Consider the following 17,198-nt stretch of genomic DNA (forward strand, 5'->3'; position numbering starts at 1 on the left):
AATTTTTACAAGGAAAAGTTTGCCTGACTTCAAAATTTCAGCTTGTTTGCCATCATGCCTTACCTCAGCTACTGCTTGATCAAATTGGAGCATTGGTTTTTTTTAGGTTCTTGTGAAAGGGACAAGTTCCAATGGTAAGGTAGTCAGTCTGCTGCCAACACTCACTGAGTCTCCTAGAGCAGTGCTACTCAAAGTGGTGGTCCACAGACTACCACTTTGTATTATTTGTTTGCAAAATAAATTTAAGATAAAAAAAATTATCAACTTTTATTCTATTCATTATGCATATTGTTTACAGAATAAATTAATATTACAAAGAAATATTACCAGTCCCTGGCACATTGGAAAAAAAAAAACTGGCTGTATGCCACATCAGATAATTTGAGAAACACTGCCCTAGAGTTCAAACCACACCAATAATACCTTCCATTTTCCTGAATTTGATAAAAACAAGTACTAGTCTACGTCAGGTGTTTTCAAACAGTGGTCTGCGGACCACAGGGGGTCCGCAAGGACAAGAGAGGGGGTCCGTGAACAGTAAATACTTTTTATGAGCAATTTGATTTTATATATGTTTTTTAAGCGAAATCTTTTAATTGACAATAAACCAATTTGTTAAATACTGTTAAATAAATAAATGTAAAAATATATGTTATTTATAAGGGGGTCCCTAAGGTAAAGCCTGAAATATAAAGGGGTCCGCAAGTCAAAAAGTTTGAAAACCCCTGGTCTACGTACTGAAGTCAATGATATCAGTAAACTCACATCCCTAAAGATCACTGCTCTTGTACTTAAATCTGAAACAATATTTCCAATAAGGACTTTTGTACTTCATTACATTTCCTTCATTCAGTTCTATATTCTTTCATTCTCATATTATTAATTCCTCATTATATTCTTCCTTATTTCTTCATGCATAAACTCTGTCCTTTTTCTTCCTGATTCTTCTAAAGGTCATTATTTTAGTTTTGCTTAATTACATTAAAAATCTTATTGGGTGTCAGTTCCTGAAAGTGTACTTTACTTATAGAAATCTTTCATGTCTTTTGGAATCATCCAATACCCTCTACTTTGACTTGAATTAGTTCCTTCTGTGCTTCTCTTCTGGGTCGTTGTTGTTTTTCATTTTCATCATCAACTTCATGTTTCCAACTTCATGTTTTCATCTTCTCTCCCTCTTCTTTCTTCTTCTTCTTCTTCTTCTTATGTTCTTCTTTATAATCTTATCTTATCACTTTATCTTCTTCATAATCTTATCTATTTATCTTTTCTTCTTCTTCTTTTTCTATTTTTTTTTTAACACAAACAGAATTTATCAGAGTGTTTAAACAGTGTTTTTCGAACGAACACATTTCATGTATATTTATTGTTTTAGAAGACAGCAATGTCTTACCTTACCTCTAATGTCATCACTGATACTGCTTTCTATGATGGCTTTTCTTGCTAATGTTTGGGTTTCTAAAATCCTATATTTGGTGATGCTTGGTATTTCAACAGACACTCAACAGGCCTCAACATTTATTACAGTAACCCAATTCTTTACCAAGAATTTTCTTGGAGATTTATGCTTTGGTTACAAACTATTTATTTTCAAATTAATATTTTTGTAATTGTCTCTATATTATAAGCGTTTCATATTTTGGCACAAGGCCAGCAATTTCGGGTGAGCAGGTAAGTTGATTAGACCTACCCCAGCGCTCAACTGCTATTTATTTTCTTGACTCTGAAAGGATGAAAGACAAAATCGACCCCAGGTCATTTGAACTCAGAATATAAAGTTGGAAGAAATGTTGCTAATCAATTTGTCTGACACAGTACCAATTCTGCCAGTTCTCTGCCTTAAATCTTTATAATAATAGCAGACATAAATACTGGTTAATTGCTTAGTTCGTTAAAATTCCTAGTCATGCTTTACATCTTATAGAGAGAGAGTAAAAGAGGAGCTAACATAAACAGTGTAGGAAGAAGGCACATACTAGGTATTGTGGCAGGCAATGAGTGAATGAATGCCATAAAGACACTCTTTGAAGGAGAAAGAATTATAGAAGCAAAAGAGAAGAGGGAATACATGTGTGAGTGGAGTGAGAGAGTGGCAGGGTACGAACTGCCATAATATCAAATCAATATGGAAAGTAATTTTGTTTCCAATTTTTTATTTTATTTTACTTTTTCAGTATTGCTTCATTTATTTTCGTTTCATTTTGCTTTTGAAAATAAATATTCATAGCAGCATTTTGTATAAGTACCAATAGATCGGATAAAAGTTGAATTATAATTATGTACGTGTCCCATATTTCCTGATATGCCCCATGTAAGAAAAAGTAATAGTTACCAAAGTTACTCACAGTACAAAGAGTAACACTGTAGTATATGTGTGTGTGTATGTTAATCACTAATGATTCGTGGCTAACATAGCTGATAGTATTCCTGATGATGTGAGATATGTATTGTTTTAAACTAATTAAATTAGAATTTAGTTTTCATAAATTGTGTACCTTAATTAGATAAATATAGAATTAATAACACTTATTCTTAATGAAACAGCTGTTGAAATTAATTAGATTATGATCTTTCTGTGAAATTTATTCTTTTATTCTTTTCCACATTTTAGTCTAAATGAACATTACTCCTGTGGATTGTTTTAATCTATTTGTGTGTGTGTGTGTGTGTGTGTGTGTGTGTGTGTATTATCTTTTTTCTTTTACTTATTTCAGTTGTGAGACTGCAGCCATGCTGAGGCTCCACCTTCAAGAATTTTTAGTCAAATGAATCATTTGCTGAACTGCTAAGTTATGGGGATGTAAGCACATCAAGACCAGTTGTCAAGCACTTAACAAAACTGATACACACACACACACACACATACATACATACAATGGGCCTCTTTTAGTTTCCGTCTACCAAATCCAGTCACAAAGATTTGGTTAGCATGAGGCTATATTAGAAGATACTTGCTCAAGGTGCCATGCAGAGGAACTGAATCCAGAATCATATAGTTGGGAAGCAAGCTTTTAAAATTGCATTTGTTTGCATATAATTTTCATATCATCATCATCATCATCATCATCAGGGTTCACAGCAGGCTCCATTGTCTGTTCTGGCTCGGTTTCTACAGTTGGTTGCTCTTCCTAATGCCAACCATTCAATAGAGTGAACTGGGTAACGTGGCATTAACAATATACCACATTATAGAATAGACTATATTATTGAGTTTTTAACAACATTTATCTATATATGATTTCAATAACACTGATTATTTGCTCTTAAAATTTTGGTTTTAAATTTTGGCACAAATCCAGCAACATTGTGGAAGGGAGTTAGTTGATTACCTCAACCCCATTGCTCAACTGGTACTTATTTTATCGACCCCAAAATGATGAAAGGCATATTTGACTTTGGTGGAATTTGAACTCAGAATGTAAAGACAGACAAAATGTCGCTAAACATTCTGCCAAATGTGCTAATGATTCTGCCAGCTTGCCAAATAATTAGCTCTCAATTTTGGTAAAAGGCCAGAAATTCTGACAGTAATAAAAAAAAATGGTTACATTCTTGCATCATGCCAACTCATAAGGACCGGTTTCCTGATTTCCATGGAGTATAAATTCCCCACCTGGATAGGATGCTAGTCCATTGCAGGATTACTGAGTGGACTGGAGCAACAGTTAATGAAGTGCTTTGCTCAAGAACACAATGCATCACCCAGTCCAGGAATTGAAACCACAATCTTCCGATCATTAATCCAACACCCTAACCCCTAAGCCATGCACCTCTACTAATTTTGGAGGTGGGAGTAAGTCAATTACATCAACCCCAGTGCTTAACTGGTACTTATTTTACTGACCTCGAAAGGATGAAAGCCAAAGTCAACGTCAGTGGAATTTGAACCCAGAATGCCAACGCTAACAAATTGTCATCTAGCATTTTACCCAGAATGCTAATGGTTCTGCCAGCTCACTGCCTTATTTACCCTTAAAATAAGGGGTCGAAATTTTGGCACAAAGCCAGCAATTTCAGAGTAGGGGCTAAATCCATTATATCAAGCCCCAGTACTCAACTGGTACCTATCATGTCGACCCCCCACCCCAAAAAAATGGTATTATGTAAATAAGGAGTTTTCTCAAATTTATGACTAGATATTCAGTTTTACTGAGGAAGGGTGGGGGGGGTGAGGTATTTTCTTTTCTTTTTTTTATAAGAAGAGATCATTTCTCTCTTCTGTCGTTCTGCATTGTTCTTCAGTTTTTGAAATTTTAGTTATGAAGCATTCTTGCTCCTTCTGATGCATATTTGTTTGTACAAATTTCTCATATTATTATTATTATTATGCTCCTCATTATTTTTGCTGTTGTCGCTGTTGTTATTGCTGTTGTTGTTTTTTTGGTTTTGTTTTATCATTACCCGCGACCGTTTCGTGTTTTACTGCAAGATTCAAGATTTCATGTGTTTTCTCAATTAGTTTCCTCACTTCGTTTTCTCTTACTTTTTAGTCTGCCTGTTAAGAAGAATATGCATGCGTATGTGTTTGTTTGTTTGTTTGTATAAGCTTATGTGTACAACTGCATATATGTGTATCCGTGTCTGCCTACGTACGCGTATATGAATATCACGAATATGTGTGCTGTGTGAGTTAGTGAGCATATTTGCTTCTCAAATGTTTTGTTCGCGGTACATACTACTCTTTATCATATTGTGTTTGTGTTACTTCTCTGCCGTGTTATGCAAATACAATATGACTCTATACAAGACTTCGCACAGCAGTTTCTTATTGTTTTCATTTATGCATTGACGTCTGAACAATTAGAGTCGGATGTAGTTGTTTCAGAATTTAACTCATGTGGTGCTGATGGTGGTAGTGGGGAGCCTTATTTTTTTTTTTATCAGGAGCAGTTCAATAAAATGGCTTCTGGTTTAAAATGATTCCTAGGGCAATTAAATGACAATATCCATTCCTCATAGAAAGGTGACCTTGGTTATCGTCTTCATATCATTATTATTATCAATTTTACTATTATTATTATTATTATTATTATTATCATTATTATTATTATTATCATTATTATCATTATTATTATTATTATTATTATTACTATTATCGAGGCAGTGAGCTGGCAGAATCATTAGTATGCCATGTGAAATGCTTAGTGGTATTTCGCCCATCACTACGTTCTGAGTTCAAATTCCGCTAAGGCCAACTTTACCATTCATCCTTTTGGGGTCAGTAAATTAAGTACCCGTAAAACAGTGGCATCAATGTAATCAACCGTCCCTCTTCCCCAAATTTCAGACCCTGTGCCTATAGTAGAAAGGATTATTATTCTTATTATTATTACTACTACTACTACTACTACTACTACTACTAATGCAAGTATGCTGGCACAATTGTTAAATGCTTAGGGCACAATGCTTAGCGGCATTTCATCCATCTTTACATTCTGAGTTCAAATTCTGCCAAGGTCAACTTTGCCTTTCATCCTTTCAGGGTTGATAAAATAAGTACCAGTTGAACAATGGGGATCGATGTAATAAACTTAACTTCTCCCCATAATTCCTGCTCTCGTGCCAAAATTTGTAACCAATTACTGCCAAAGTCGACTTGCCTCTTATCCTGTTGATGTCGATGAACATAAGTACCAGTTGAGCACTGGGGTCGATGTAAGCAACTAATTCCCTCCCATTAAATTTCTGACCTTGTGTCTGGATTATTATTATTATTATTATTATGATTATTATTATTATTATTATTATTACCTCTGCCTTAGCAAAGGCAGAGGTATAGTTTCCAGTTGTGTTTGTCTGTTTGTTTGTCTGCCCATGGACAAGATATCTCAAGAACCGCTGGATGGATTCAGATGAAACTTTCAGGGATGTTTGACCTCATGATTGGCACAAACTGATTAGATTTTGAGACAAGGATTGTGGATCATTTTTCCTGTTTCTTTACTTAATTTTTGAGAGTGGTCAGGTTCATTTTTAGTATTCTCGTTTGTGAGAGCAATTGAGTTTATTTCAGATATTCTCATTTTAAAATCATCTCTGGCTAACCGTTGACAGGACGTTGGTGTTGCCTTGGTGGAGGTTTGCACTCCCTGAATGCTCTTGTATGATTATTATTATTATTATTATTATCATTATTATTATTATTATTCATATACACACAACAGATTAGACAGTTGGAAAAGAAAACTTTCTAACATCGGGCTACAACAAGTAACTAACCTCAGATGCCAAAAACCCTCTAAAATATCCTAGCTGTCCCTAATAACACTGTTTTCTGCAGCTGTACTAAACTGGGTTTTATGCCTATTTCCTATATTCAGCTGTTCAAATCTGTAGGGATAGTCCCCAGTGTACCTATAACTGCTGAGATACATTTTATCCACACTTTCCATAGTTTCTGTAATTCAATGGCTAGGTCCTGTTGCTCTGTTATTTTTTCTATACCTCTCAAATTAATTTTTTCATCATGTGGGAGTGAAAAATTAATTATCTGGCACTTTCTATTCTGTTTGTCTACTACTTCTAAATCAGGTCTTCTAGCTTCTATTAGTCTGTCAGTCTGAATGTTAAAGTCCCCCCACAACATGTTATAGTTCTTACTTTCTAGTACTTTACTAGATTCATGTTCACACCATTTATCAGTATGGTCAAATCCTAGCTTTCTACATAATACCCAGTGGATTACTCGCCCTAAGTTGTCATGTCTTTTCTTGTATTCTTTCTATGCCAGCATGCAAATTCCCTTACTATATGAGTAACACTTTCCTTTTTTGATTTGCATAACCTACATTGGGAATCTACTTGGTTTTTCTCTATCTTGGCTTGTATTCTATTAGTCCTTAACGCTTGATTTTGTGCTGCTACAAACGAACTTTCTGTCTCTCTTTTCAGCCTTCTTTTCTGCAACCAGAAATGAGATATGGCTAATATCTCACTGCTACTATTTGTTGCAGCTATCTTTGGGAATCTACCATGCAAAGCGCCTTCTCCTACCAGTAAGTTAAATTTTGATTTTTGTTTTTTTTTGTTTTTAACTTCGTTTGGCCTTTTGGTTTCCTTATGTCTTGCTGTGACTCTAGCAGCTTGTAATAAGCTTTCTTCACTATTACCTACATAGGAATCTATATCTACTCTAGCTAACTCAACGCAATCTTCTGCTGATATTAACCCTCTTCCACCTTCCTTTGTAAGTAGGTATAATCTTGCCATTCTTCTTCTTCTTCTTCTTCTTCTTCTTCTTCTTCTTCTTCTTCTTCTTCTTCTTCTTCTTCCTCTTCCTCTTCTTCTTCTTCTTCTTCTTCTCATCATCATCTTTGTCATTATTACTATTACTAATGTGGTGAGCCTGCAGAATGTATAACATGCCAAACAAAAAGCTTAGTGGCATTTCGTCCTTCTTCACGTTCTCAGTTCAAATTCCGCCAAGGTTGAGTTTTGCTTTTGTCTTTCAGGGTCAATAAAATAAGTACCAGTCGAGCTCTGGGGTCGATGTAATCAACTAGTCTTCATCCTCCCAAATTTCAGGCCTTGTACCTATAGTAAAAAGAATTATCACTTTTGTTATTATTAGTAAAGTGTCAAGCTGGCAGAATCTTTAGCACACTTTACATTCTGAGTTCAAATTCCACCAAGGTCAACTTTGCCTTTCATCCTTCCAAGGTCGATAAATTAAGTACCAGTTGCATACTACAGTCAATGTAATCCACTGGTCCCCTCCCCCAAAATGTCAGGCCTTGTACATTTAGTAGAAAAGCGGTGAGCTGGTAGAAACGTTAGCACGCCGGGCGAAATGCTTAGCAGTATTTTGTCTGCAGTTAAGTTTTGAGTTCAAATTCCGCCGAGGTCGACTTTGCCTTTCATCCTTTCCGGGGTCGATAAATAAAGTACCAGTTACGCACTGGGGTGGATGTAATCGACTTAATCCCTTCGTCTGTCCCCTCTATATTTAGCCCCTTGTAGGCAATAAAGAAATAAAGAAATAAGAAAGGATTATTATTATAATTAGTAGTAGTAGTAGTAGTAGTAGTGGTAGTGGTGGTAGTCGTAGTAGTAGTAGTAGTAAGGCGGTGAGCTGGCAGAACCATTATTGTGCCAGGCAAAATGTTTAGTACCATTTCATCCATCCTTATATTTTGAATTCAAATTCCTCCAAAATTGACTTTGCCTTTCATCCTTTTTGGGGGTCAGTAAAGAAAGAACCAATTGAACACTAGGGTTGATGTAATCAACTTATCCACTTCCCCCCTAAATTGCTGGCATTGTGCCAAATGTGAAATCATTATTATTAATAATAATAATAATTTTTACAGGTTGAGAATTAAGGAAAATTTTCAAAATTCATTGGACTAGTGGTGCCGCTAGGATATAACATGCCAAAGGATAGTGACAGTTTGAGACAAGTTCTACAATTATGGTAGTATCATCAGCAAGAACCTCTTTGAGTCGAGGGGAGAGCAATGAGACTATCTTCAGCATGGCTGTGTGGTAAAAAGCTTGCTTCCCAACCACATGGTTCTGGTTCGGTCCCACTGTGTGGCACCATGGGCAAGTCTCTTCTGCTATAGCCTCAAGCCAACCAAAGCCTTGTGAGTGGATTTGGTAGACAAACTGAAAAAGCATGTTGTGTATGTATGTGTGTGTGTGTGTTCTTGTCTTCATGTCTGTGTTTGTCTCCTCACCTCACCACTTGACAAACGATGTTGGTGTGTTTATATCCCTGTAACTTAGTGGTTCAGCAAAATATTCCAATAGAATAAGTACTAGGCTATCAAAAAAAATGTCCTGGGGTTGATTTGTTTGACTGAAACTCTTCAAGGCAGTGCTCCAGCATGGCTGTAGTCAAATGACTGAAACAAGTAAAAAAATACTGTCTGTTCTTGAACTGAATTAGTCTGGTTATCAATGAGCTCTTTTCATCAATTTAATTACCCTCTCTTTGACAGATAACGACAAGTTGGTCTCTTTTAAAAGTTACTTTGACAGTAATTATTCACAAGAGCTTCATTTTCTTTTATCGCTACAGTCTAGGAATTCCTCATCAAAACACACATGACTAACTACTAACTAATTTGCACTCCTTTGGTTACAATGACATGTGTTCCTGTTGATCCAGTCAACAGAACTGCCTGCTCATGAACTTAACATGCAAGTGGTAGAACATGTCACAGACATATATAACCTTAATGTAGTTCTGAGAGAGATTCAACAAGACAGAATGTGAAAAGGATGACCCTTTGAATTGCAGGTACAACTTGTTTTTACCAGTTGAGTGGACAGGAGTAATGTGAAATAAAGTATTTTGCTCAAAGACACAGTGGAATCAAAGCTGGGAATCAAACTCATAACCTGAAGATTGTGAGCCGAATGCCCTAACAACTAAGCTACTCATCTTCAAAGAACACACATGCCTTAATTGACAAATCATGTTTTTTTAATATTTCAAAGACATGCAAAGAAATTCCATGCAGAAAGCATTTTTCTGTGAATGTGAATTATGGAATAAATTCTCTGTTCAATTCCCCACCCACTACTGCAAAATATAACCTCAGTCTCTTTAAATTTGGGTTAACATGTACCTTACCTTCTGTTAACAACTTCCAATTTTTATCGATTCTTTTATTGCTAACTTGATTTATATCATTAAATCCTTTATTTGCATCTCATGCACCATTTTTCATTACAGTTGGTTCTTTTACATGATCTTTAATTAGCATGTAATTGTGTATTTCATTAAGAATTTTTCTTTAATCATTTGTTTTTTAATCATTTAAGAGTTGCATGCAGAATAGAGAGAATCCAGACAATAACGTATCTACACATTGCAAATATATTTTGCCAAATTTGAACTTGACTAGTACCTTGTTCTCTATGGATAATAAAAGACGAGCATTTATAGAATACCCAGGAATTTAAGCAAAATTCAAAGAATTTTGTTTAAATTCCTTGCTGATGTTCCAACAACGCCTCCTATTATACTTTACCATTTGTGCTGCTTAGCCCCAGGTGAAATCATAAGAACAATTTCATTTTGAAGTTTGGCTGTGGTTAGGAAGCAAGCTTCCTAACCATGTGGTCTCAAGTTCAGTCCTGCTATGCGACTCCCTAGGCAAGAGATCTACTCTAACCCCTGGGCAAACCAAAGCTTTGTGAATAGATTCAATAGACAGAACTAAATAAATATATGTTGTGTTTGTGCGTGGTGATGATTATATCGACAATGATGATGATAATGATGATGATGATGATGATGATGACGACAATAACAAGACAATGACAATGGTAATAGTGATGATGATGGAGATGATGATCATCATTATGATCATGAAGTGGGTAAGTGCTCTATGGACACTTGCTCAAAGGATAGGTGATCTCCTCTAGGTGTATTCCCCACCAGCTTACAGATGCATACGGAGAATAGACCCCTTCACTTGGATCTTCACTACTTTCATTGAACTTGGAAGATCTTGGCTGATGAAACATGAGCAAGGAAGAGATCTTCTGATAATTCACAGTAATCATATTATTTAATAAAAAAAATAAATGCGCACATTTAAAGCCTAGCCAGGCTCATGGGCCCGGTTTCCCGGTTTCAATGGCGCATGTGTTCCATCACAGCGTTACTCATTTCTGCCAGCTGAATGGACTGGAGCAACGTGAAATGAAGTGCTTTGCTCAGGAACACAACGCATCGCCCGGTCCAGGAATTGAAACCACAATCTTACGATCATGATGCTGACACCTTAACCACTAAACCACGCGCCTTCAGAATCATATTATTTACATTATTCAAATAAATCATATAACTCGCATGAAGATTATTCAGAGACCAATACATCAAATTCCTTAATATTAAACCTCATTTTTTTTATTTATTTCCTCACCTCCAGCAAGCACTAGATTGCAGGCTTACTGTTTTAGTATGATGGTCAGTCATAGATTTTTCTTACTGTTCACAATGAAATGTAGGTTATCATGTAGACAATGACCACATTTAAGTTTGAGTAACCAAATATTTTACTAACCTTTTAGCATTTAAACAGGCCATTTCTGGTCTAAATATTCTACCTGTTTTATGTTCTAACCAGTCAGATCCAGCTTCTCAGACCTATTCTACAATGTCATTTTAAAAATAAGCAAGCACATCAAAACCTTGAAGCTAGAAGATAATGCATGATTAATTCAATATGATGTGAATAAATAAGCATTACACTTGACAGAGTAATCTAAATATTAAAAGGTTACCCTGTACCATCATCATTTAACATCTGCTTTCCATGCTAGCATGGGTTGGACAGTTTGAGATGGAACTGGCTAGCCGGGAGCTATCCAGACTCCAGTTGTCTGTTGAGGCATGGCTTCTATAGCTAGATACCCTTCCTAACACCAACCACTTAACAGAGTGTACTGGATACTATGTACATGCCCCCGAAACATGTGCATTTATGCAGTATTGCCATGGGTGCATTAACACAGCACCAGCACAGGTGCTTTTTAAGTGGCACCTAAAAGGACAGGCCTGTATGTGTGGATGGCACTGATGTTTACTTAACTTGACATGTCTTATCAAGTACAGCAAACCACCCCTGTATCATCATATACAAATGAACATTCAGTAAATAATCTTTTCTATTCTATGCACAAGATCTGAAATTCTGGGGGAAGGGCCAGTCGAGTAGATCAACCCCAGAACGCAACTGATACTTAATTTATCGACTCCGAAAAGATGAAAGGCAAAGTCGACCTTGGCAGAATTTGAACTCAGAACATAAAGAACATTCAATTAATAATGGAACAAGTTTCAATGAAAACAATGCTAAGGAAGCTTCTGTATAAAACTTGCAAGCTGTTGTGAAAGTAGGGCAAAGAATTGAAGTCACTGCATATAATTGATATGTGTTGCTTGACATTGATAAGTTAAGATGAGTACCATTTGGCAGGTGTGACATAAGCATATTACTTAAAAGAGAAAGAGGAGGAGACTGAGTAACTCATTGAGACAAGAGATATAGATTCCCTTTGATGGATTAGCAGCTCTCCAGTTAATCTGACTTTGCCAGTCTTTTTACAGCTGTTAATCATCCTTCTAGAACCTTTGACCAAATTATTTGACAGGCAAACTCACTTACTTCCTTCAAAGATTGCAGCCTCAGGCTTAATAATTCACCCAGCGCTTATTAGTCAAGCCATATTTACATACACAGTCTTATCATATGGTGATCCTTTCCTTTTTATGGGAATATTTTAATTCATGATTCTAAACTGGAGGCATCACAGAATTTTAGTTCAAATCTCAGCTAGGATCTTGCTACACTATCAATCTATGCTTTGTCTTTCTTTTTCCACCAGATTCTAAAATCAGATCATGGAAATACCAGTCAAATTTCTTTAAATTACAGTCTACAATATCCAAATAGGAAGGTTGTATTGACCAACAAAGAGTTAGATTTCCAAGGGTACAGGATAGTCATGGCTATAAAGTCTTTGGTAGATCAAGGCTGACCCCCAACTAAACAACTACATTAATGGGGTAACCTAATAGCAGCCAAATCTTCTTCAAAATCACATTCTCCTGTAATACTAGATACACAAATTGAAAGAATGGTCATATCTGGAGTGACTTGATCATGAATCAAGGTCAAGGTTTCATAGATTAGGTTTCAGTTTGGGACACAACCAACAACAACATTGCTGATTTTTTCCATTATTTTTCTTCTTACAATTTCTTTTTTTTTTTTCTTCCTCCTACCTCTCTTCTCTATCATCTTCTTCTTACTAGCATCTGTTCCCTCTGAAGTGATTTAACCCCCCCACCCCACCTGCTCCTTACCCCATTTACAACAATCTACAAAGGTTCATAACATATGCTATGCCTTCTTATCTTGTTCTGGTTACCATTTAAAAGATATGACAATATCGTGCATATTCAGAATGCCAGACATTCAACATGCACGCATTCCTTTCGGGTTAGGACCCACGAAAATGTTGAGGGTAACAAGTGTAATGTGATTATACTAGAATTAGTTGGGTCATTGGGTTTAGTCCCTTAAAAATAATCTGAAAGCAGTTCAAGAACAATATCAAAACAAGCATGGCTCTACAAAATAAGTCTGTATTACTTGAGGTTACAGATATATCTTATTTGAGAATCTAATTACTTTTTGATATCTTGAAAGAATCAAACAAAACTAACATGTCATTTAATTTTTTGATATTGATAACTAAAGACCTACACTGTATCAAAAAAAAAAAAATAAGTAACTTAATAATTTCTAACATTTAATATAGTAGAAATCATCATCATCATTATTGTTGTAAATATTGGTTTTGTTGTTGTTAAGGTGGCAAGCTAGAAAAACTGTTAGCACACCAGGCAAAATGTTTTGCAGCATTTTGCCTGTTATTACATTATGATTTCAAATTCTGTTGAGGTCAACTTTGCCTTTCATGCTTTCAGGATTGATGAAATAAATATCAATTCCACACTGGGGAGGAGGGGTCAATGTGATCAACTAGCCCCGTCCCTCAATTTCAGGCTTTGTGCCTATAGTAGAAAGAATCATTATCATTACAATTATTATTATTATTATTATTATTATTATTATTGAGTGAGAGAGCAGTGCATGCCATCAAATATATGGGGTACAAATATATGAAGCTCAGTATACCTATCATGACTACACGTCTGATAAGGGTGCACCAGGCACATGCATCACAACCATATATACACAACATGGTTATCTCATATCAAGACAAACAGCACATGACCTTGTAGGTGGGGCCCACTTAGAACTGTCAGGTCAAGTAGCCCATCCCACTCAAAAGGTCACTGAATAAGGGTTATTTAAGGATTCTTCTTCTTCTTATTATTATTATTATTATCATCATCAGTGCCTTTGCACAACTTCTAACACTGGAGATGTACTATAGTGTCAGCTGCTCACTACCAGTGAACTAAAGTAACACCTCTTATTTTTCAAGCACCTTCCGGAGTATTCAAGCAGTTCCAAGCAGTGCTGTTTTCTGCAAATGCTCCACCCTTATTGCAGCCCCTATTTGTTCCACGTACTACTACTACTACTACTACTATTATTATTATTATTAAAATGGTGAGCTAGCAGAAGCATTAGAATGCCGGACAAAATGCTGCTAAGTATTTTGTCTGTTTTTACCTACTGACTTCAAATTCTGCTAAGGTTGACTTAGCCTTTTATCCTTTCAAGGTCAATGAAATACGTACCAGCTTCTCACTGGGTTTGATGTAATCAACTACTCCCTTCCCCCAAAATTTCAGGCTTTAAGATAGCGATTTAGCTTCTTTTTGTAGCATATTTCAAAAGGTCCCCTGCTGTAGCCATTCCATTTTATTTTTACACTTACAGACAAAAGAAAGCCAATGTGTTTCATTGCTGTTTCTGTTACTTTTTAAAGACTGTGGTATTTACTCTAACTCTCTATGCTCTGAGTTCAAATCCCACTGAGATCAAATTTGCCTTTTAATATTTTGGGGGTCAAACAAAAATGTACCAAAATAACTCTTTAGCATTTAAACTGGCCATATCTGACCCAAATATCTTTCCAGTTTTATGTTTAAACTGGTCAGATCCAACCTCTCACACCAAAGCCAGAATGTAATTCTGATAAATTAGCAATTGGTTGATGTTAGGAAGGACATCAAGTCATAGAAACAATGCTTAAAACAAACAAACAGAGCCTGGTGCAATTCTCTGGTTTGCCAGCTCCTGTCAACCCATCCAACCCATACCAACATGGAAGACAGATATTAAATAAGGACGATGATGATAACAATGATAATGATGGTGATTATGATGTTAACAATGATGATGATGATGATAACAATGTTGATAATGGTGATGGTCATGGTGATGACAATGATGATGATGACTATGATGAGGATGATGATGACGAGGATGAAGCTAGGAGATAATGCATGATTAATTCAAAGCAATGTTAATATGTAGGCATAACATTTGGCAGAGTAATCTGAATGCTAGGGACCCGATAGATGCCTTGTGGTATTTATTCCGGCTCTTTGCATTTTGCATTTAAAACCCACTATGGTTCACTTGGGTGAATGACTTTATCTATCACCTAATTTAACACCATCACTCGGTAATTTGGTATCTTTAGTTGAGTCCACTGTTTCACAAGCATTTTGGCCAGGTTTTCTGTTTGAAGACATCTTCCTTCACTCTCATCGATCTGTGAAGCTCTTTAACAGATGATAGGCCACTGGTTTCCCTCCTGAGTAAAAGAGGAAAACGCAAAAACGGTTAACAAAACTAGTTAAGCAATAGTTTCTCATATATTTTTGTGCAAATATTAAACATTGAAACATACATATTTTAAGATTCACCTTTCGAAGTACCCCAGGGATCTCTTAAAAAGTAACCTTCATGCTCCCACTTCGGACCCCACTCATTTACTTCTATTCAGCTCATACACACTGAGGGTCCATCCTAATGCCTCATTACCACTCATTTGATCTCCTTCTCACTCCACCATAATCACTATGCCTCCACTGATCTTTTATTTTAAAATGCAAGTAGCCATGTGGTCCCTCTACTGCAAGAAACCTGCTCTGCTCTGGTCTCTTCTCTCTTATGAGCTGGTATCAAAAGGTTCCTGGACTACTTTTGTAGTGTGCCATCAGATGGCAGCACACGGTCGTGTGCGCAGCGAGAGCTAGCAGTGATCTTCATGAGGAAGTGTGCTGAATGACATCACTGTTTACTTTGCAAGTTGTGGAATTTGTGTTTTTGTGATCACATGTATGCTGTAGTCTGTGATTTTGTCATGCTCAGGAACAAAGAGCCTACGTGAAATTTTGTGTTAAACTTGCAAAGTTTACTACAGAGACATCGAGCATGCTTCAGCAAGCTTACAACGATGATGCAATGGGTCGTATGCAATGTTTCAAGTGACACAGGTGCTTCAAAAGTGGAAGAACATCTCTGGAAGACAATGAGCAATCTGGAAGGCATGCTACAAGCATCACACCCAGAAATTTGGTATTGTGCATCGAGAATTTGTCCCCTAGGGCCAGACCATCAATTGAGAGTTCTACTGCAAAGTTTTGAAGCATTTGAGGACATTCGGCGAAAGTGAGAGGATCTGTGGAGTATAAAGAATTGGCTTTGTCATTGAGCTCACCTATCTCAAAAGTTTCTTTCCAAAAGCAACATAGTATTGCTTTCAAACCCACCTTATTTACCAGATTTAGCACCTGTGGACTTCCATCTCTTCTCCCAAGATAAAAATACAGCTCAAAAGTTGCCGTTTTAACACCATTGTCTAGATCTACAGGCTGTCCACAAAGTCTGGGTACATGGGGATTAACACATACTTAAAGAAATTATTATTTCTTATATTTAATTGTTTATGTTATGATTTTGTTTACTCCATGTACCCACATGGAGATTAACACATACTTTAAGAAATTATTATTTCTTATATTTAATTGTTTATGTTATGATTTTGGTTACTCCATGTACCTAGTCTTTGTGGACACCCTATAGAATGAATTGCAGAAGGTTCTCGACTTGCTTACAGAAAACTACCTCCAGGCCAGATTCCAAAGGGGACAGGAATACTGGGATTGGTGTATTGCTGTGCAAGGGGACTATTTCAAAAGAGATGATGATAAAACCTAGGTAAATAAGTTATTTTTTGGTTAAACATAACTAGTCCGGGAACTTTTGATACCATCTTGTAACTTCTACTTGTTTCAGTCATTGAACTCTGGCCATACTGGAGCGCTGCCCTGAAGAGTTTAGTTGACCAGATGAACCTAAGTAACTCAGTACTCGTTTTTGTGTGTGTAAAATCTTGTGTTTATTTTATCAGTTTTTTGGGGGTTTTTTTGCCAGGCTGCTAAGTTACAGGAACATAAACAAACCAACATTGGTTCATCAAGTGGTGGCAGCATTACAAACAAAAAACACCTACACACACACACACACACAGTGACACACAGACGTAAAAGCACACGTTCCTCTGTACTTTTATAATAAAAACATCGATATTCTTTACCTTTATTTTTCCATTCAGAATCCTGGTTTTTGCAAACAATTTTAAACCACAATGTTACAATGTTTTTCATAAGCACATAAGACATCACATAATGAATTCTCCAAAATGCAAACAAGCAGACGATTAGTACTGACTCAAAAGAATAATGA

General features: G+C 36.2%; 1 long non-coding RNA gene across 1 annotated transcript in view; it reads left to right on the forward strand.

Annotated features, from left to right (window-relative positions):
• Positions 1 to 17,198, forward strand: part of LOC128247690 (uncharacterized) — a 237,880-nt gene that overhangs the window by 170,125 nt on the left and 50,557 nt on the right. Inside the window, exon 2 of the long non-coding RNA XR_008264053.1 lies at positions 6,892 to 6,995. This is a non-coding gene — a long non-coding RNA (uncharacterized LOC128247690). The remainder of the gene's footprint in view (positions 1 to 6,891; positions 6,996 to 17,198) is intronic.

Source organism: Octopus bimaculoides, chromosome 4, assembly GCF_001194135.2.
Source record: "Octopus bimaculoides isolate UCB-OBI-ISO-001 chromosome 4, ASM119413v2, whole genome shotgun sequence".
In the NCBI taxonomy this organism is placed as follows: domain Eukaryota; kingdom Metazoa; phylum Mollusca; class Cephalopoda; order Octopoda; family Octopodidae; genus Octopus; species Octopus bimaculoides.